The 21,078-nt window shown below is 50.7% G+C and overlaps 1 long non-coding RNA gene across 1 annotated transcript; it reads left to right on the top strand.

Moving 5' to 3' along the window:
• Nucleotides 1-9,349: 9,349 nt before the first annotated feature.
• On the top strand, nt 9,350-10,316 carry LOC120385094. Its single transcript, XR_005589259.1, has 3 exons — nt 9,350-9,532; nt 9,696-9,768; nt 10,158-10,316. It is a non-coding gene; the product is annotated as an uncharacterized LOC120385094 (long non-coding RNA).
• Nucleotides 10,317-21,078: the final 10,762 nt, after the last annotated feature.

Genomic DNA, 21,078 nt, shown 5'->3' with positions numbered 1-21,078 from the left:
AATTCGAACTAACCGCTCAACCGTCCACACCAGGAAGCCATTTAATTCGAACTAGAGGGCTCTTTAGTTCGAATTTGGTACTCCACCCCGGCAGGTGGAGTAACGCTAAATTCGACATGGCTAGCTCGAATTAGGCTAGGTGTGGATGCTAATCGAACTTAGTAGCTCCGGGAGCTATCCCACAGTGCACCACTCTGTTGACGCTCTGGACAGCAGTCCAAGCTTCGATGCTCTGACCAGCCACACAGGAAATGACCCGGGAAAATTTGAATTCATTTTCCTGTCTGGGCACTTTGAATCTGACGTCCTGGCTGGACATCAGGGCGAGCTCCGCAGCACCTGCAATGCTGCAGAGCTCTCCAGCAGAGGAGTTCATGTAATCTCTGAATAGAAAGAGGGACCCAGCATAGCCTGACTGGGAACTCTTGGATCTGATCGGTGTGTGGGGCGAGGAGTCTGTGCTTTCGGAGCTGCGCTCCAAAACAGGGACTGCGAAGACCTACGAGAAGGTCTCCAAAGCCATGAGAGACAGAGGATACAGGCGGGATGCAATGCAGCGCCGCGTGAAAATCAAGGACCCCAGACAAGGCTACCGGAAAATCAAAGCGGCAAACGGACGCTCCGGAGCCTGCCACCAGTGCCCCACCAGTGACCATGGACTCTGACGATGGGACAGTGTCGACGGACAGTTCCTCGGCGATGTTCACAGACGGGGAAGATGAGGAAGGGTTTGTGGAGGATGAGGCAGGCGACAGCGCTTACAACGCTGGTTTCCCCGACAGCCAGGATCTCTTCATCACCGTCATGGAGATCCCCTACCAACCCTCCCCGGCCGTTAACCCGGACCCTGAATCAGGGGAAGGAGCAGTCGGTAAGTGCTTTAAACATGTAAACTTTTATTCTTAATATAACAGGAATCTGAAGTATGTGAAAAGGAGGTCTCTCTATATATGGGGATAGAACAGAAATCCTCCTGGGAGATCTCCACGAAGCTCTCCTGGAGGTAATCGAAAAGCCTCCGCAGGAGGTTCCTGGGGAGAGCTGCCTTATTGGGTGCTCCGTGGTAGCACAGTTTTCCGCGCCAGGCTTTCATGAGGTACTCAGGGAGCACTGCCTCCCCGAGCACGGCTGCATCGGGCCCTGGTTCGAGCGAGCTTTCACGCAGCATGCGCTCTATATCTCCTTCAGTGACCCTCCTCAGGGTGATCTCGCTCGGAGACTCCTGCATCTAATTAGGGTAATTACTGTAATGTTACGCCTGGTCCAAAGTATTTTTAAAAAATCTACGGACACACGGCATAGCACAGACTCAGCACGCAGCTGCGTGACGAGCGTAACGGAAAGCCAAAGAATATAATGGACGCTCATGGAGGGAGGGGGGAATGAGGACGCAAGGTATCCCACAGTTCCTGCTGTCTCCGTAAAGTATTTGCATTCTTGGATGAGCTCCAAATGCTTCTAGGGTCAAACACAGTGTCTGCGGTGGGTCAGGGCATAGTTCGGCAATTTGCGCACACACCCCACCCACCACCAGAAGTGAAAACAATCCTCTGTTGAGTCTTTTACATGTCACCCTATCTTTACTGAATGCTGCAGATAGACGCGATGGTGCAGCACTCAACACCAACATCCTTGCTCCCGCCCCCTGCCATGGGTGGCTGATGGTACAATAAGATGGAAATCCATCCTCATCATCAGCCTCTTGGCACATGGGGCAGTGCAAAAGGGCTGGTAACCATGCCGACTAGTATCAGTAAGGTCGATCAAGGGCGCCTGTCCCTAATTTTTGATGGCTGATGGTACAATATGGCTGGTAACCGTCCTCATCATTGCAACAGGGGGCTGAGCTCCATCAGCCCCCACCCTTCATTGTAAATAAAAGATTCAATTGCCCCTGGACTAGCAGAGGGATGATGGGCTCCTTCACCCACAGTCCTTAATATCCTGCCTGGACTATCATTGCAGCTGGAGGCTTCTTTCCAGTCATTTCTCACAAACAAGTCACTGTGTCTTATTCCTGCATTCTTTATTACTTCATCACACAAGTGGGGGGACAATGGTATGGTAGCCCAGGAAGGCTGGGGTAAGAACGGAATGAACAGGTGGTGTTGTTGCAGGAGCACCCCCTGTGAATAGCATACAGCTCATAATTTATGCAGGATCGGACACAGAGCAGCTGTGCTCTCTCGTTCTATGATACAGTGGTTCTCTAGTACTCTTGCCCATAATCTAGGCAGGACTGATTCTATTTTTAGATACCAAAAAGGAGGGATTGACTCAGGGAGTCATTCCCAGTTTTTGCTTTTGCGCCCCTGGCTGCTCGGCCAGGGGCACTTATGACAGCAGCAAATGTTGCAGTGCAAAAGGACAGGTAACCATGCCCATCTTATTACCATCTTATTACCAATTTATGGTATGGTTGATGGTACAATATGGCTGGTAACCATCTCTGCTGTCATGCAAAAGCAAAAGCATGCTGCTGTGTAGCGCTGCTGGCCCGCCTCTGTCAGCGGCATCTAGTACACATACGGTGACATACACAAAAGGCAAAACAGTGTCCATGGTTGCCACGCTATGGCATATGCCAGGGCAATTCTGGGAAAACGGGCTTGAAATGATTGTCTGCCGTTGCTTTCCCGGAGGAAGGAATGACTGGCGACATTTACCCAGAATCCACCGCGAAAATGATTTGTGCCCCAGCAGGCACAGGGGTCTCAACCCAGAATTCACAGAGACAGCCTAGACTCAGTTAATTGTTCGCCAAAATGTATCTTTGCAAGGAATTCACTCCCTGTTTCCCATCTCACAGCTTCCACTGTCTCCAGACCTGCCACACCATCCCCCTCGCAGAGGCTGGCAAAGATTAGGCGGCGAAAGAAAAAGACAAGGGACAAGATGTTCGAGGAACGTATGGGCTGCTACCTAGCAGAGGCGGACCAGCAGAGCCAGTGGAGGGAGACCATCTCTCTGTGCCAGCGATCACACAGCGAACGGGAGGAGAGGTGGCGTGAGGAAGACAAGCAGGCGACTGAAACGCTGCTTGGACTAGTGAGGGAGCAAACGGACATGCTCAGGCGCCTTGTGGATGTTCTGCAGGACCGCAGGAGGACAGAGACACCCTGCAGTGTATCTGCAACCGCACTCCCCTGCCACAAAGTCCCATACCCCCCTCAACGAAAGTAATCAGGAGGAAGGGCGGCCGGGGACGTGAATACTGTCACTTCACCACAGCACAGTGCTCAAGTACCCAAAAGCTCTCATACCCTACCTTTGCCGAAGTCCTTCGCTTCCACACTCACAGTAGTCCCAATCCCAGTCCCATCCCCTAACTGTCTACTTAATTAATAAAAATGCTTTGCTGTTAATTACTGTTTCCGTTATGTTTTTTCAAAGAAGACTGTGTTTGAATGGGGGGCGTGGGGAAGGGGGTGGTTAATTGCATAGGACAGTCACCTTTCCCAGGGTACAGACACGGGGGCAGGATCAGCAGCGGGTCACACACACGGTGCAGTCAGTAGGCACCCTGGTCAGTTTTTGGAGGTGGTTTCCAGGATCTGTGTGGGCGGGGGAGATGTGACTTTGCAGCGGGGGAGGGCGGTTACAGATCTTATACAGCGGTCCTTGTCCTGGACCGCTGAGTCACGCAGCTGAGGAATCTGTATCCGTCCTCCTCCACCACAAGGTCACATATCCGCCCGCACACAGAATTCCATAAAGAGGGATGGCAAGCTCCGTTGAAAGAAGCATTCCGGCACTGCGGACCGCTCTAGGAGCAGGAGCCTGTCATTCCTTGAGTTTAGAGGCGGTCTTTACATCACCGCACACCCTACCCAGCACAGCCTGCATCCCAGTTTCAACCCTTTCACGAAAAGTCATGAATAAAGAAACCTTTGTTAAGTAATAATGGGACATGTATTTTATTTTTACATGTGTGCTGGAAGTGGTGGTAACGGGGTGAACGGGGTTACCGAAGAGGAAAGTCAACAGTAACTGGGTAAAGAAACAGGGGCAGGTTCAGCTTCTCTGTAAAGAAACTGAACAGTCACAGGTCACGCTGCTCGCTGGTATTTGAAGAGTTCCTTGTCGCTGTCCCAGGTGCATGTATAGGGCTTCATGAGCAAGTGCATTAGCGGGTAGGCTGGGTCCCCGAGGATGACTATAGGAATCTGCACATCCACAACAGTTATTTCGTGGTCCGTTAAGAAACTACCTTCCTGCAGGCGTCTGAGCAGCCCACAGTTCCTGAAAACACAGGCATCATGAACCTTGCCCGGCCACCCGACGTTGATGTTTGTAAAACGTCCCCTATGGTCCCCCAGTGCTTGCAGCACCATTGAAATTAGCCCAATTTCTCAGCAGCTGACTGTGGAAGAGGTGGACGATAAAGTGCGAGGAGGAGAAAACGGCGATGATCGCAGCGGGCTCCATGCTTGCAGTGCTGTGGCGTCCGCGCTGTCACTGACCAGAAAAGTGCACGAACAGATTGCCCGCAGGCGCTTTCAAGGAGGGAGGGAGGGAGTTTGTGATTGACGGTTCAATGACAACACTTACCCAAAACCACCCTCGACACATTTCTCCCCCCAGCAGGCATTGGGGGCTCTACCCAGCATTCCAATGGGCAGCGGGGACTGCGGGAACTGTGGGATAGCTTCCCACAGTGCACCGCTTCCAAAGTCGATGCTGGCCCCGTGAATGTGGACTCAGAAATTCGAATTTGTGTATTTAGTATGGATACACAAATTCGACTTCATAAGGTTGAATCCACAAATTCGAACTAAGTTGATTCAAAATAGTCTTGTAGTGTAGACAAGGCCTCAGATCCCACTGAGGAATACACTAAGAAACTGCACCATCTACTCAAGACACTCCCTACACTAACACCGGAACAAATCAACATACCCTTAGAACCCCGACCAGGGTTATTCTATCTACTACCCAAGATCCACAAACCCGGAAATCCTGGACGCCCCATCATCTCTGGCATTGGAACTCTCACTGAAGGACTGTCTGGATATGTGGACTCTCTACTCAGACCCTATGTTACCAGCACTCCCAGCTATCTCCGTGACACCACTGATTTCCTGAGGAAACTACAATGCATTGGTGACCTTCCAGAAAACACCATCCTAGCCACTATGGATGTAGAGGCTCTCTACACAAACATCCCACACACAGATGGAATACAAGCTGTCAAGAACAGTATCCCTGATGATGCCACAACACAACTGGTTGCTGAGCTCTGTGCCTTTATCCTCACACACAACTATTTCAAATTTAATGACAATATATATCTCCAGATCAGTGGCACCGCTATGGGCACCCGCATGGCCCCACAATATGCCAATATTTTTATGGCCGACCTGGAACAACGCTTCCTCAGCTCCCGTCCACTCACGCCCTTCTCTACCTACGCTACATTGATGACATCTTCATCATCTGGACCCATGGGAAGGAGACTCTGGAAAAATTCCACCATGATTTCAACAGCTTCCACCCCTCCATCAACCTCAGCCTGGACCTATCTACACGGGAGGTCCACTTCCTAGACACCACGGTGCAAATAAGTGGTGGTCACATTAACACCACCCTATACCGAAAAGCTACCGACCGCTATGCCTACCTTCATGCCTCCAGCTTCCATCCCGGGCACACCACAAGATCCATTGTCTACAGCCAAGCACTGAGGTACAACCGTATCTGCTCTAACCCCGCAGACAGAGACCAACACCTAGAAAATCTCCACCAAGCATTCTCAAGACTACAGTACCCGCACGAGGAAATAAGGAAACAGATCAACAGAGCCAGATGTGTACCCAGAAGCCTCCTACTGCAAGACAAACCCAAGAAAGAAACCAACAGGACTCCACTGGCCATCACATACAGTCCCCAGCTAAAACCCCTCCAACGCATCATCAGGGATCTACAACCCATCCTGGACAATGATCCCACACTTTCACAGGCCTTGGGTGGCAGGCTAGTCCTCGCCCACAGACAACCTGCCAACCTGAAGCATATTCTCACCAGCAACTGCACACCACACCATAGTAACTCTAGCTCAGGAACCAACCCATGCAACAAACCTCGATGCCAACTCTGCCCACATATCTACACCAGCAACACCATCACAGGACCTAACCAGATCAGCCACACCATCACCGGCTCATTCACCTGCATGTCCACCAATGTAATATATGCCATCATATGCCAGCAATGCCCCTCTGCTATGTACATCGGCCAAACTGGACAGTCTCTAAGGAAAAGGATAAATGGACACAAATCAGACCTTAGGAATGGCAATATACAAAAACCTGTCGGAGAACACTTCAACCTCCCTGGCCACGCAATAGCAGATTTTAAGGTGGCCATCCTACAGCAAAAAAAATTTAGGACCAGACTTCAAAGAGAAACTGCTGAGCTCCAGTTCATCTGCAAATTTAACACCATCAGCTCAGGACTAAACAAAGACTGTGAATGGCTTGCCAATTACGGAACCAGTTTCTCCTCCCTTGGTTTTCACACCTCAGCTGCTGGAACAGGGCCTCATCCTCCCTGATTGATCTAACCTCGTTATCTCTAGCTTGCTTCTTGCTTGCTTATATATACACCTGCCCCTGGAAATTTCCACTACATGCATCCGAAGAAGTGGGTATTCACCCACGAAAGCTCATGCTGCAAAACGTCTGTTAGTCTATAAGGTGCCACAGGATTCTTTGCTGCTTCTACAGAACCAGACTAACACGGCTCCCCTCTGATATTTGGGGGAACAGGGAGTGTGTCAGACACTTAAAACTTGACTGGTGGCAGCAAGAACCAGATCTAAACTAGAATTTTAGCTTAGAGGAGTCCATGCAGGTCCCCATCTTGTGAACTCTAAAGTTCAAAGTGGGGAATAAACCTATGACACCCCCCTAGCAAGAAGCACGTCCAATCACAAATACACTTAGAGGAACACGGCAAGATTTTAATTAATATCTGCCAGGATTAGAGCTCTGAAGACGGTTTCGTTCAGAGCAGCAGGACTAGATGTCTGGATGTCGCACAGCCAAAGGGCAATGAGCATTCTGCTGCTCAGCGCTGAGCGAGAAGGAACATTTGCAGCAGAAGCATGAGAGGGTCCAGGAGTCCAGTAAAAAGTCAGGAAATGCACCTGCACGTGCCTGTCCGATTCAGATCTCGATTGGGTGCTGTCAAGGGCCCTCAGCAAAGAGCCTGTCATGCCACATGCCATTTAGCTAAGCCCTGGCAAGATCCTTATCAGGCAGGATAACGAGGGTGATGCTGCAGCTGGGAACAGGGAAGATCCTGCCAATGTCCCTAAATGCCAGGATGTGACCTCACATCAGATCAGGAGGACCAGTTTGGAGATGATAGCAGTGAAAACTCTGGAGAGGTGGATGTGCCTGTCCAGAGACTGGAAGTCCAGGTGGTTACTGCAGCTCTCTAACCCCTCCCTCCCATTGTTTTCTAGACAAATTGTCCTTTCAACACTTTTTGTAGGATTTTGTAGGTTATGGCCAAATAATTTACTGTCCTGGATATTATGCCCTGCATTGCTGTGTGTGTGTGTGTCTGTGGGGTAGTGCAGATGCCACAACATTTTCATGGCCTCCTCTCCCTTCCCCTCCCCTCCACCATCCTCTGCTGGGCACAATCCCAAGTGGATGCAGAGCACTGGGGGGAAAGGTTTGGGAAAAGCCAGCTTTGCTGTTTATCCAAGAGTTCAGAGTATGGGCTGTAGGGCTTGTGCTGAAGCCCACGGTCTTTATCAAGTTCAAAACTAGAAATCAGTGCCCCTCTGTCCGTTTCATCGCAGGCAGGCAGGTGGGGGTGAAGGGGTTCAAACACGGCTTGGATCAATGCTCTCCATCCTAGCTCAGGCTCTGGTTGGTTTCCTTCATTTCTCCCCCAGTCCTGGTAGCTTCTTCTGGGAAGTTTCTCAGGCAGCAGGAATTCTCCATGGCCTTTCAGGAGAACTGGGAGTGCAAACCTGCTTGGGCCTCCATAATAGCCAGGTCCCTACCAAATTCTGGGCTCACTTTGACTAATTTACAAACCCTCTGGCCTTGAAATTGACCAACGTCACCATTTCAGATGTTTGCACCTGTTATTGTAACCGTGGGGGTCCCGACCAAACTGGGAGAATGGGGGAGTTCAGAGGTTGTTGTGGGCGGGTCACAGCATTGTCACCCTCACTTGTGTGCTGCCTTCAGACCTGGGCTCCAAGGGCAGCAGCCAGCAACCTTTCTGAAGCTAGAGGAGGTTCCCAGATGTGCAGGTGGGTCCCTGATGTTGGGAGCACCTCAGCTCCTACCTATCACTTGGGAACACCTCGGCTGCTACCATTTTCGGGGCCTCCAGAGAAATGGACCCCTGAGCCCCAGAAGGAACTGCAAGGGAAGCCCAGAGCTCTCACTTCAGATGCCAGGCAGAAGCCCCGAGCCCAGGCACCCAGAGTGCCGGCAGGAGTTGGGAGGGGCATGAAAGTCCTGAGCCCAGTGCCCCAGCACTGGCTGCAGCCACAGGGGGCCAGAAGCTCTGAGTCCGGGCACCCAGAGATGTGACTGGAGCAGAAGCTGCCAAGGCCAAAGCCCTGAGCCCAACACCGGGCTGATGCAGCACACTCACTTCTGCATTGCCTCTGCAGGTGCATCTGATATCCCCACGGAGAGGAAGTCCTGTCCCCAGCCGGGCAGAGAAACAGCTAGGAGGCCCCTACTGGGTTCTCCTGGCTGGGGGGTCCAGCAGGACGGGGAGATCGGATTTCACGGGGCAGGGCTAATTCGATCTAGCCAAAAAAGGCACAACAAGAACCAAGAGCTGCCAGCTGAAGCCAGAGAAATTCAAATGAGACGTAGGCACACATTTTTGACAGTGAGGGAAACTAGCCACTGGAACAAATTACCCAGGGGAGAGGTGGAGTGTCTGTTTCCTGGTGTCCTCACATCACAACTGCCTGTCATTCTGGAAGGTGCCTTTTAGTGACTTACAAGCAATTGGGCTTCATATGGTGCAAAGTGTGTGAAATTTCATAGCCTGTGAAATAGAGGCCAGATTAGGAGATGGAATTGTTTCATAACCTCTATGAAAAGCTCAGTGTGGGGTGCAGAACAGACACTGCTGTTTTACTGGGTGGCCTGCTTGCTCCCCAGAATCAATAATGAGCAAGTGGGGTGATCCGGGCTGCAGCTTAAACATCCAGCTGGGCTGGCCAGGGGCAGACATCAGGCTTGCCAGGGAAAGGTGGGTGTGGCACCTCATTGGGGCCGGAAGGCTCAGCGTGAACATGTGTGTCTCTGTATCTCAGGAGAGCTCCTTCCTGCTTAGATAGGAAAGCTGGGGCCGGGACAGGACGGGGCTAGATCTTCAATGTAGGATCAGGATTTTGGTTTGAATTGATTTTTTTTTAAAAATAGTGCTAAGCAGATGCTACACTGTAAGAAGAGGCAACAGAATCAAAAACTGAAAGATTGTTACTAAAACCAATGAAGAGCTGCAGAGAGTGGAGACCCAGCAAAGCAAACAAATGAATCCTGTGAGTAAATAACCTGAAAGCAAATGGGGAAGAAAATCTCATCTGGGTAATTGTGGCTCTTGGGACAAAAATTGGGTTCCTGGTACGTAGCCTGGCTGAGATCATCCCTTTTCCCTGGGATTCAAATGTCATTCTCTGTGTGGTGTCCTTATTTTATTCCTAGGAAAAGGATCCCCAAAGGAGGTGTAAGGATCCGGGACTCCAATGTCTGCCAGAAGCTTCAGCCACCTTCACAGGTAGAAGTCACTGGCTTTCCTACAATGCGACTAGTGCTCTTCCTGCTCTCCAGGTCTGCTCCCTCCAGCAGGACAGAGACACCCCTTAACTCCCCGAGTCCTGATTTCCTGCCATTCAAAGGGCTGAGGTTTTGCATTGCCCCCACCCCAACCATCAGAGACTTTTCCTATGGGAATCTCCCTAGAGCTGGGGAGAAATCTGTTCTTCCATTAGAACCAGTCTGCTGAGTAAATCCACCCACACTGACCTCATCTCAGCTGCTTTGTTTATCCGAGATTAGTGGTATCTTTGGAAAACCCTTAGCGTGTCGGGGTGTGAGGTGGAGCAGGGGATGCAGGAGCACCAGCAGATTCCCCTGAAGAATACCACCCTGTCTTTCTCTGGTCAGGTTAGAGTTCACCGTCCATTGCGGAGGTGAAGACCGGATGAGAGCTGCTGGATTGACCTTGATGTGCCATGTCCTTGTGTGGATGAAGGACCTCCATCTCAGGGATGGCCAGCAGCAGATGTAACACGTGTGTCCAGGAATGGGCTAAATAACCTACATTGAGAGGTAAGTAAAATCGTGGCCACATGTAGACATCCCAGGAATTGGTGGGGATTGACCCAGGGTCCTTCAGCACAAGCCCCTCTCACTCACTGTCAACAAATCCAGCTCCACTCACTAGACCACACCCCATTGCAGAGCCCCAGATCCCAGGAGCCCTGATTCTCAGACCCAGGCCTCACATCACAAGGCCAAACCTCCTCCCATTCTGGGCGCTGTAGAAGGGAACATTGGCAAAAAAACCCTCTACATTCCCCCTGTCAGAGACTGCGGCCACGGGTGACAAGTGAATGAGCTGAGATCTCCCCTGTGGGAATCCGAGGGGCTGCACATTTGGGGTTTCACAGGGACGGCGTCTGGCAGCCATTGACAGAGTGTTCCTGGGAGGAGATTTTCCATCTCTAACCAAGGGTTTCTGTTCCCCCAGATCTCAGCCGCTCAGCAGAATGCGGGAGAGCCGAGTGCTGATGGGCTAGAGGGGTCCCAGGAGTCGCTGTGCAGCAGGGGCAGGGTCTGCAGTCACCATGGGCCAAACCCTGCGCTCCAGACAACCCAGGCTGTTTCCTGGATTGCAAAGGGACTTTAGCTTGGGAATCGGTTGCTGGTGCCTATGTCCACAGCTGGGATGTTTTCATGAGGCTACTCAATGGTCCACGAGAGAGAGGAGGAGCCTCTTATGTACCTCCCGAGCACCCGCTGGTGCCTGGACTGATTGACACCAGCTTATCAGGGAGCTTCCTATTTCCCGCTGCTTCCCTGAACCCGCTTGAGGAGAACAGACAGTCAACTGAAGTACTAGGAGCCGGTTAGGCCCTTAAGAGGCTGAGATCTTCCCTCACTCAGGCCCTGCTACCAGCCTGCTTATTTGTCCCCTTCAAGTGAGTGTTGAGAGCCACTCTAGCTGGCACAGAACAGCAGTCATGAGTGAAAGAAGAAAACGCCCCCCTGGGGCAACATTCAGAAAAAGAAAGAAAGCAAAGGAAGCTTTTCTATCTAAGCAGGAAGAAGCTCTCCTGAGATACAGAGACACACATGTTCACGCTGAGCCTTCCGGCCCCAATGAGGATGTGAGTGGTGAGGAGATGCCTGATCTTCCAGTTAGTCAGAGTGCAGGTGACCTGACAGCTACTGTAGCATCCATATCTCCATCTCAAATGGATGTAACCATGCACATTCCTGAAGAAAAGTGTAGCTCAGAGAAGAGTGTAGCTCAGAGAAGAGTGTGGTGGAGGCACAAGAAACAGCTGCTGCTGAGTTTAGTTTCTTAAATCTAGATGATCCAGGACTGTGGACCCACTTGAGCAATAGCCTGAAGGACTTCCTTGTACCGCATGGGCCACAGCAGGTGAAAAACTTCACATTCCCCAAAGACAATGAAAATAGAAGTTTCCATCCAACACATTCCTGGTGTGAAATCCCCAATGGTGACAAAGTGGAGAGGCCATGGCTTAGGTACTCCAAACCCCAGAATGCTGCATACTGGTTTTGTTGCAAACTCCTCCAGTCTAATGTTCCAGCCACATTGTGTTCTACAGGAACAAAGGACTGGAAAAATCTGGCTAGAAATGTGGCATGCCATGAGAGGGCAGCAAATCACCAGAGAGCATTCCATAGGTAGAAAGAACTTGAGAGGAGCCTAAGATTAAAGGCCACCATAGATGATCAGCATGAAGAGAAGATTGCATCAGAGTTCTGAAAAGGCTCTTTGCCATTGTGAGAGGGCTTGCTACCCAAAACCTGGCACTGCGTGGCACTTCAGATCAGCTGCATGTGCCAAACAATGGAAACTTCTGCATAGAACATCCTCACCGCACAAGTTCCCCAATCCACAACCCTTTCTTTAATCATAATTCATAATAAACAAATGACTATTCATCAAAAGAAAGAAAGAACGTCCTAGTTCTTACATCTCCTGCTTTCTTTGTATGTGTCAGTCTTCCTTAGATCAGAGGGGCTTTGTATCAGGGCGTGTCCTTACTTTCTCTGTCTTGTAAAGCGCACACTATTGACACTGACCGGATAAATAATGGAGACATTACCAAAAAAAAAAAAAACCCAACCCTTTGTCATAAAGACTGTTCTATTTAGTAAAGCAAACTATAAACATTAGGAAATGCACAGAGGACTAAAAGGCTGCAAAGTGAAGCACTCTCAAGTTAGGAAATACCAGAATGAGCATTGCCTGTGCAACGTTAACTCTGCAAGAAATGAGGCAGGGACCCTACAGGCAACAGACTCCTTCAGTACACAGCCCCAGAGCAGAAAACCCTGTGCACTGAATGAGGAAGGGGTCCCGTGGAAAAAAATACTATGGGATTTTGGGGCCATGCCCCAAACTGAGCAACAGGGCCTTATAAGAAGACCAGGGAAGCCAGAAGGATCAGTCTCTCTCTGATTGTAGCGGGAGATGGGCCTGGCTGCAGGGAGCTAGAGACAGGTAACCTGATTGGAGCAGGGCCTAGCAGAAGGCCAAGAGGTCCTGGGAGTTGCAGAGGGCAGCCCAGGGGTAGGCCAAGGCAGCAGGTCCAAACCCTCCTTGCCAGTGCTGAATGGCTGATACTGCAGTCTGCCCCAGGGCACGGCGGTGAGACGATGACTGGCAGTAGCCGTATCCTGAGGTGAGGTGGGGATAGTGGGTGGGGGATTCCCTGGGCAGGGTAGACCCTGAGAGAAAGGGGTTACTGCCAGGGGGCAGCACCTCAGCTAAAGGGGCACCGGGTCCAGGGAGGGGCACGGGGGCCAGGGGCCAGGCGGATCACTGGCCTGCAAAGGGCGCTCCGGAGCTGGAATGAGCTGATTCCCAGAAGTCACCAGCAGGAGGTGCCGTGGGGGTGAGTCCGCACCTCTACAAGCTGTTCAACAGTGAAGCTCTTACTCATGCGTTGGTTCAGTCTCTATTTTATTGCCATGGTTATCTTTGTGAAAACCCCACTTTTACCACTCCGGGCTGTGCTGATCAGAGAATTGAAAGTAATGAAATTAAACTGTATTAAGACACATTTTATGCAACTTCAGGGTCAGTGAACGTTCTCAGCTATAACCCTGAATGTGCAAGACGAAGAGAAACAATATCCAAGAAAAAGAGCTGGAATTTTTCATCTTGTTTTCACCTAGGCCTCACTGAGTAAAGTAGCAAACACCTGCCCTTTGCGAAGGAACACAGCACCGTACCGCAGCACAAACCCCACTGAGCACAGCAGGGGCCCCTCATTCTTCTCTTCTGCAGACTAAACAATCCCAGTTCCCTCAGCCTCTCCTCATAAGTCATGTGCTCCAGCCCCCTACTCGTTTTTGTTGCCCTCCGCTGGACTCTTTCCAATTTTTTCACATCCCTCGATCTGCTGGCAATGCCCCTGTTTGTACAGCCCAAAATGCCATTAGCCTTGGCAACAAGGTTCACACTGTTGACTCATATCTAGCTTCTTGTCCACTGTAACCCCTAGGTGCTTTTCTGCAGAACTGCTGTCTAGCCATTCGGTCCCTAGTCTGTATCAATGCATGGCATTATTCTGTCCTAAGTGCAGGACTCTGCACTTGTCCTTGTTGAAGCTCATCAGATTTCTTTTGGCCCAATCCTCCAATTTGTCTAGGTCACTCTGTATCCTACCCCTACCTTCCAGTGTATATACCACTCCTCCTAGTTTAGTGTCATCTTCAAACTTGCTGAGGGTGAAATCCACGCCAACCTCCAGATCATTAATGAAGATATTGAACAAAACCGGCCCCAGGACTGACCCTTGGGGCACTCCGCTTCATACCAGCTGCCAACTAGACATGGAGCCATTGATCACCACATGTTGAGCCCGACAATCTAGCCAGCTTTCTAGACACCTTATAGTCCATTCATCCAGCCCATACTTCTTTAACTTGCTGGCAAGAATACTGTGGGAGATGTGACAAAGTCCCTCTTCTACCTTGGTGGGTCCTGCACTTCTTGGTGGATTTGCTCACCTCAGTGATCTTCCCCTCTGGTGGAACCCACAGTCTGGATCAACTCCTCCTGTGTCTGATCAGGAGTTGGGAGGTTTGGGGGGAACCCGGGCCCACCCTCTACTCCGGGTTCCAGCCCAGGGCCCTGTGGAATGCAGCTGTCTATAGTGCCTCTTATAACAGCTGCATGACAGCTACAATTCCCTGGGCTACTTCCCCATGGCCTCCTCCAAACACCTTCTTTATCCTCACCACAGGTCCTTCCTCCTGGTGTCTGATAATGTTTGATTGTATGATAATTCCTCAATCCTCCAGCAGCACACCCTCTCAGTCTCAGCTCCTTGTGCCTCTTGCTCCCAGCTCCTCACACACACACTTCTCTCCTCTGGCTCCTGCTTGACTGGAGTGAGCTCCCCTTTTTATACCAGGTGCCCTGATTAGCCTGCCCTGATTGGCTGCAGGTGCTCCAATCAATGTATCTCTCTTCAGTGCCTTCTAGAGAGTTCTTAATTGGCCCCAGGTGCCTTAATTACCCTGGAGCAACTGCCATTTTGGTTCCCATGGTACTAAGGATTTGCTTAGCCTGGGGCTAACATACCTGTTCCTGAGTACTTTCCTGTAGCCATCCGGCCTTGCTCCATCACATATCCCCCCCCCCCCTGCTCAACACCATAGGGTTGGGCAACTTGGGACGCCAGGCAGTGTGCTCGCGAAAGACCATCAGCGTTGCCGTGGTGGCATCCAGCCCTATGCCGTATGCGGAACTGGAATGGTTGGAGGGATAAGAACCACCTGGTGACCCTTGCATTCTTCTCCCTATTTCTCTGCATCCATTGAAGGGGTGCATGGTCCATCACAAGAGTAAACCATCGGCTTAAGAGGTAATAACACAGTGTCTCCATGGCCCATTTGACAGCAAGGCATTCTCTCTCGACTACTGCATACTTCCTTTCTCGTGGGAGCAGCTTTCTGCTTAGGTAGAGAATCGGGTGTTCTTCATCTCCAATCATTTGGGACAGAACTGCCCCCAACCCCACCTCAGAGGCATCTGTCTGTAAAATAAATTCCTTGGTAAAGTCCGGAGCTATGAGTACGGGGTCATTACAGAGGGCCGTCCGAAGGTCTACAAATGCTCCTTCTGCAGCGTCGGTCCACTTCACCATGTCTGGACCTCAAGCCTTCACCAGATCCGTTAGAGGACTTGCCCTACTGGCAAAGTGGGGAATAAACCGTCGGTAGTAGCCTACCATGCCTAGGAATGCACGGACCTGCTTCTTTCGGGTCGGCCGGGGCCAGTTTTGAATCGCTTCTAGTTTATTAGTTTGGGGCTTCACTATACCTCTTCCTACAATATATCCCAGGTACCTAGCCTCTGCTAGTCCTATGGCACACTTAGCAGGATTAGCGGTGAGGCCAGCCCGCCTTAAGGTGCGTAGCACTGCCTCAACTTTCTCCAAGTGGGTTCCCCAGTCTGGCGTATGGATGATGACATCATCTAGGTATGCAGCTGCATAACTAGTATGGGGGCGCAGCAGCTTATCCATGAGGCGCTGGAATGTGGCTGGGGCCCCATGTAACCCAAAAGGGAGAACAGTGTACTGGAATAGCCCGTCTGGGGTGGAGAACGCTGTCTTTTCTTTAGCTTCTTTGGTCAGGGGAATCTGCCAATACCCTTTTGTCAGATCCAGTGTAGTCAAGAATCGGGCACTACCCAGTCGGTCAACCAGTTCGTCGATGCGTGGTATGGGGTATGCATCAAATTGGGATACTTCATTCAGTCGGCGAAAGTCATTACAGAATCTCGTGGTACCATCAGGTTTGGGCACTAGAACGATTGGACTGCACCACTGACTGTAGGATTCTTCAATAACGCCTAATTCTAACATTTTCTTTACTTCGGCCTTGATTTCTTCTCTTTTGGCTGCTGGGATTTGGTAGGGTCTTAGTGTTACCTTGGCTCCAGGGATCATGCGGATATGGTGATAGGTCTCAGTCGTCTGCCCCGGTTTTGTAGAGAACACATCTCGATTGCGATTAATCGTGTCGGCTGCCTCGATCTTTTGGATTGGCGTCAAGTCGGGTGATATCTTCACTTGCTCATGTAAGTTATCCTCCTGGGGAAGGGTCTCCCGGGTGACTAAGCATGCCTCTCGATCATGCCAAGGTTTTAGAAGATTGATGTGGTAAATTTGCTCCGGTTTCCTGCGGCCTGGCTGCCGCACCTTATAGTTTACCTCTCCCACGGCTTCAATCACTTCATAGGGTCCCTGCCACTGGGCCAACAGCTTGCTTTCTGCTGTGGGCACCAGGACCATTACTCGATCCCCTGGTTGGAACCGTTGAAGCTTTTCTTGGTGGTTATAATGGGTCCGTTGGGTCTCCTGTGCTTTCTCCAAATGTTCTCGTACAATGGGTGTAACTCGGGCTATCCGATCCCTCATCTGTATTACATGCTCGACTATGTTCCTTCCGGGATTTGGCTCCTCTTCCCAGGCTTCTCTGGCTATATCCAATATGCCTCGGGGGTGGCGCCCATATAGTAGTTCGAATGGAGAGAAGCCTGTGGAGGTTTGTGGAACTTCCCGGATGGCGAACATGAGGTAAGGCAATAGGGTATCCCAGTCTTTCCCATCCCGGCTCACCACTTTCCGGATCATGGCCTTGAGGGTCCTATTGAACCTTTCCACAAGGCCGTCTGCTTGTGGGTGGTATACAGAGGTCCGTAGGGCTTGTACATGGAGCAATGAACAGAGATCTTTCATCAACTTAGACACGAAAGGTGTCCCTTGATCAGTCAGTATCTCCTTGGGTAGCCCAACCCGGGAAAAGATCTGTACTAGCTCCTTAGCTATTGTCTTGGAAGCTGTGTTGCGTAGGGGGACAGCTTCCGGGTATCGGGTAGCATAGTCTAGTACAACCAGCACATGTTGGTGGCCCCGAGCTGTCTTCTCTAGGGGCCCAATCAGATCCATGGTTCAAATGGTACCTCTATTATTGGAAGAGGTATCAAAGGGGCCCGTAAGTGTGGGCGAGGGCTATGTAGCTGACACTCTGGACAAGAGGTGCAGTATCGCCTGACATCTTCATGTACTCCTGGCCAGAAGAATCTCCGCAGGATCCTGGCCTGGGTTTTCTCTACCCCTAAGTGTCCTCCAAACAGGTGACTGTGGGCGAGGCTCAATATGGCTTTTTGATGTTTTCGTGGCACCAGAAGTTGATGTATCTCCTGCTCCTGCATTTGCACCACATGGTACAGGAGATCTTTCTTCACTATAAGGTAGGGTCCTGGACCTCGGACCTTCCCCTCCACTGGTATCCCATCTATCTCAGCCACCTCTTTCCTGACGTTATCATATCTGGGGTCCTCTGCCTGGTCCCGTCCGAATGTCTCTCTCCCAGGACTACCCTGCCTGAGTTCCCAGGGGCCGGCTTCTGCTTCTTCCAATGGCCTGTCGCCATTCATGGCTGGGGCCAGCCTCTGGCTCACCTTCCATGTTGGTAGTTTCTCTGTTGGCTGCTCGTGCCCATCTGCCTACTAGCGCAGTCTTCTGGCCCTGGGTCAGGATCTGGGTTCCCAAAGCCTTCACGGCCCTCCCTTTTTTTGTCTTCCGGGCCTTTTGGGGGGCTGAGAAAAGATCCTGAGAAAACTCAGAAAACATGGGGGGTTGACATTCCCCCAATGATGAGTCGCTGCCAACAGGGTCTTCTCCACTTCCCTGCAGCCTCTCAGGGGGAAGTAAATTATCAAACCCTGGATAGTCTCTCCCAATAACTACAGGATATGGGAGTTTAGGAACAACGCCCACTGTCACCTCAATGGGGTTCCCCTGAACCTCTATCTCCACTGGGATGGTGGGGTATTGGCTCATGGCCCCATGCATACATGTCACTGCTACACGTTTGGCTTGTAGCAGCTGGCTACTTTTTACTAGCTTACCCGATATAAGGGTGATAGCACTCCCTGAGTCCACCAGTGCTGTAGTCTCTGTTCCATTTATCTTCACTGGCCTGGTGTAGTTATGTGGGGCTAATGCAATGCCCGCAAGGTGGATAAGGGAGCATGGGACTTCCCAATCCCCCAAGTTGCATTGCATAGGTTCTTCGGTGCTGGGACACTGTGCTGCTATGTGTCCCCACTCCCCACATGCATAACATCTATAACTGTTTCTAGTCAGTCTCCCATCATGTGGGCTAGGGGGTTTAGTCCCAGGGTTTCCTCCACTCAGGCCAATCCCTTCCTTCTGGAGTCTCTGTGGGTTTTCAGCCCCCCTCTTCCTCCACCTAGGACTCCCCAGGGGTTTGGCTGTCCCTCCTTCCCGGGTTGGGGTTGGGTGTTTGCTACGGAAGGGGCTTTCCTTGCGTAGTTGGGTCAATTCTCTGGCTGTCATGCATCTTTCTACCAGCGTGATCATCTTGTCATAGGTGTATGGATCGTTCTGGCCTACCCATTTGCGGAGATCTGGTGGCAGGGCCCTCATGTACCGGTCGATGACCAGAACCTCTAGTATCTCTTCTGGACTCCGGGATTCTGTTTGCAACCACTTTCGTGCGAGATGGATGAGGTCATACAATTGGGACTGCGGGGTTTTGTCTTCCTGGTACCTCCACTCATGATACCGCTGGGCCTGCACTGCGGTCGTTACCCCAAATCTGGCCAGGATCTCTGCCTTCAACTGGGAGTAGTCTGCTGCAGCCTCTTCAGGCAGATCATGGTAGGCCTTCTGGGCCTCCCCATACAGGAATGGGGCAAGGATGCTAGACCACTGATCTCGAGGCCAGACCTCCCCGTAGGGCTGTCCTCTCAAAGGCCAGAAGGTATGCCTCTACATCATCCTCCCGCGTCATTTTCTGCAGCCAATGGCTAGCCCGTATGAGCCACGTCCCATCATGGCCACGGTTCAGCTCTGTAAGGGTCTTTACCTGGCTTACCAGTTCCTGCAACATAGCTCGGTCTTGAGCAGCTTGGTCCATCAGCAGGCGATTAGTCTCTTGCTGCAGCCGCACTGCTTCTTGCTGGGTGGCTGCCTGGACACGGGTAGCCTCCTGCTGGGCCGCCGTGGCTTGTATCAGTGTCCGCACTACGTCATCCATTGTGGTGACACACACACAAAAAAATTAACCCTCTTTTTTTTGTGTGTGTGTTTTTAAATCACTCTCCTTCCGCCGCGCTGTGCACACCAAATATCCCACCCCTGACACCAGTTGTGACAAAGTCCCTCTTCTACCTTGGTGGGTCCTGCGCTTCTTGGCGGATTTGCTCACCTCAGTGATCTTCCCCTCTGGTGGAACCCACAGTCTGGATCAACTCCTCCTGTGTCTGATCAGGAGTTGGGAGGTTTGGGGGGAACCCGGGCCCACCCTCTACTCCGGGTTCCAGCCCAGGGCCCTGTGGAATGCAGCTGTCTATAGTGCCTCTTATAACAGCTGCATGACAGCTACAATTCCCTGGGCTACTTCCCCATGGCCTCCTCCAAACACCTTCTTTATCCTCACCACAGGTCCTTCCTCCTGGTGTCTGATAATGCTTGATTGTATAATAATTCCTCAATCCTCCAGCAGCACACCCTCTCAGTCTCAGCTCCTTGTGCCTCTTGCTCCCAGCTCCTCACACGCACTTCTCTCCTCTGGCTCCTCCTGCTTGACTGGAGTGAGCTCCCATTTTTATACCAGATGCCCTGATTAGCCTGCCTTGATTGGCTGCAGGTGCTCCAATCAATGTATCTCTCTCTAGAGAGTTCTTAATTGGCCCCAGGTGCCTTAATTACCCTGGAGCAACTGCCATTTTGGTTCCCATGGTACTAGGGATTTGCTTAGCCTGGGGCTAACATACCTGTTCCTGAGTACTTTCCTGTAGCCATCCGGCCTTGCTCCATCACACCTGCTTTAATTCTTTATTAATGAAATCCAGTATCGGCTGCTCCATTGTCTTCTCCAGTATCGATTTCAGACTGACACTCTTGTAATTAGCTGTGTCATCTCTTTTATAGTTTTTAAATATTGGCACAGCATTAGTTTTATTCCAGTCTTATGGAATTTCCCCAGTGTTCCAAGTCCTAATTAAAATCAACATTAACAGTCCACCATGCTTCTCCACTGGGTCTTTCAAAACTCTAGTTATCTGGACCCACTGATTTAAACACGTCTAACTTGAATAGCTGCTGTTTAATGTCCCTGTGAGTTACTGTTGGAATGGAAAGACTGTCGGCGTCAACATCTTATGATATGAGTGACATCATCTGTTTTTCTCCAAATCCAGGAGAGAAATATTTATTGAACACTTTTACCTCTTCTGCATTATTTTTGATAATTTTGCCATTTCCGTGTAGTAATTTACCATTACCATTGTTAGGATTAATTTTGTACTTAATATACTTTTCAAAAATTCCTTCTTCTTTTCATTGGTTGATCATTGCTTTCTGATAGCTTCTCTTACCAACTTTCTACAATTCTGACCTTCTAACTTATATTCTTTACTATTGACTTCCCCTCTCTTCCATATATTTTATTTAGAGAGTGTTGGGATTCCTACCAGGAAGCTACCAGCAGGGTCCAGAGACAGCCCCATCTCCTATATTGAGCTCTGGCTAGTAGGTCTGAGATAAATGTGACGACCCTGCCTCTGTCAGCTGGGAGACACAAAGGTTCTCTCTTTCTACCCTCTGATGCCTCCTGGATGCTCTAGGCAAGGTGGGATGGGACTCTGTTAACATGTGCCTCCCGGAGCTTCCATTTACCTGGTGCTGCTGTTCTGTGAATAATGGGACTGTGAGTGGGGCAGGAGGTTCTGAGTGTTGGACTCTTTCTCTTTCAGGGGCCAGTGACCTTCGAGGAG

This window comes from Mauremys reevesii, linkage group 17, assembly GCF_016161935.1.
Source record: "Mauremys reevesii isolate NIE-2019 linkage group 17, ASM1616193v1, whole genome shotgun sequence".
NCBI lineage: Eukaryota > Metazoa > Chordata > Testudines > Geoemydidae > Mauremys > Mauremys reevesii.
Note: the sequence above shows the minus strand (reverse complement) of the source record. Positions and strands in the feature narration are given on the sequence as shown.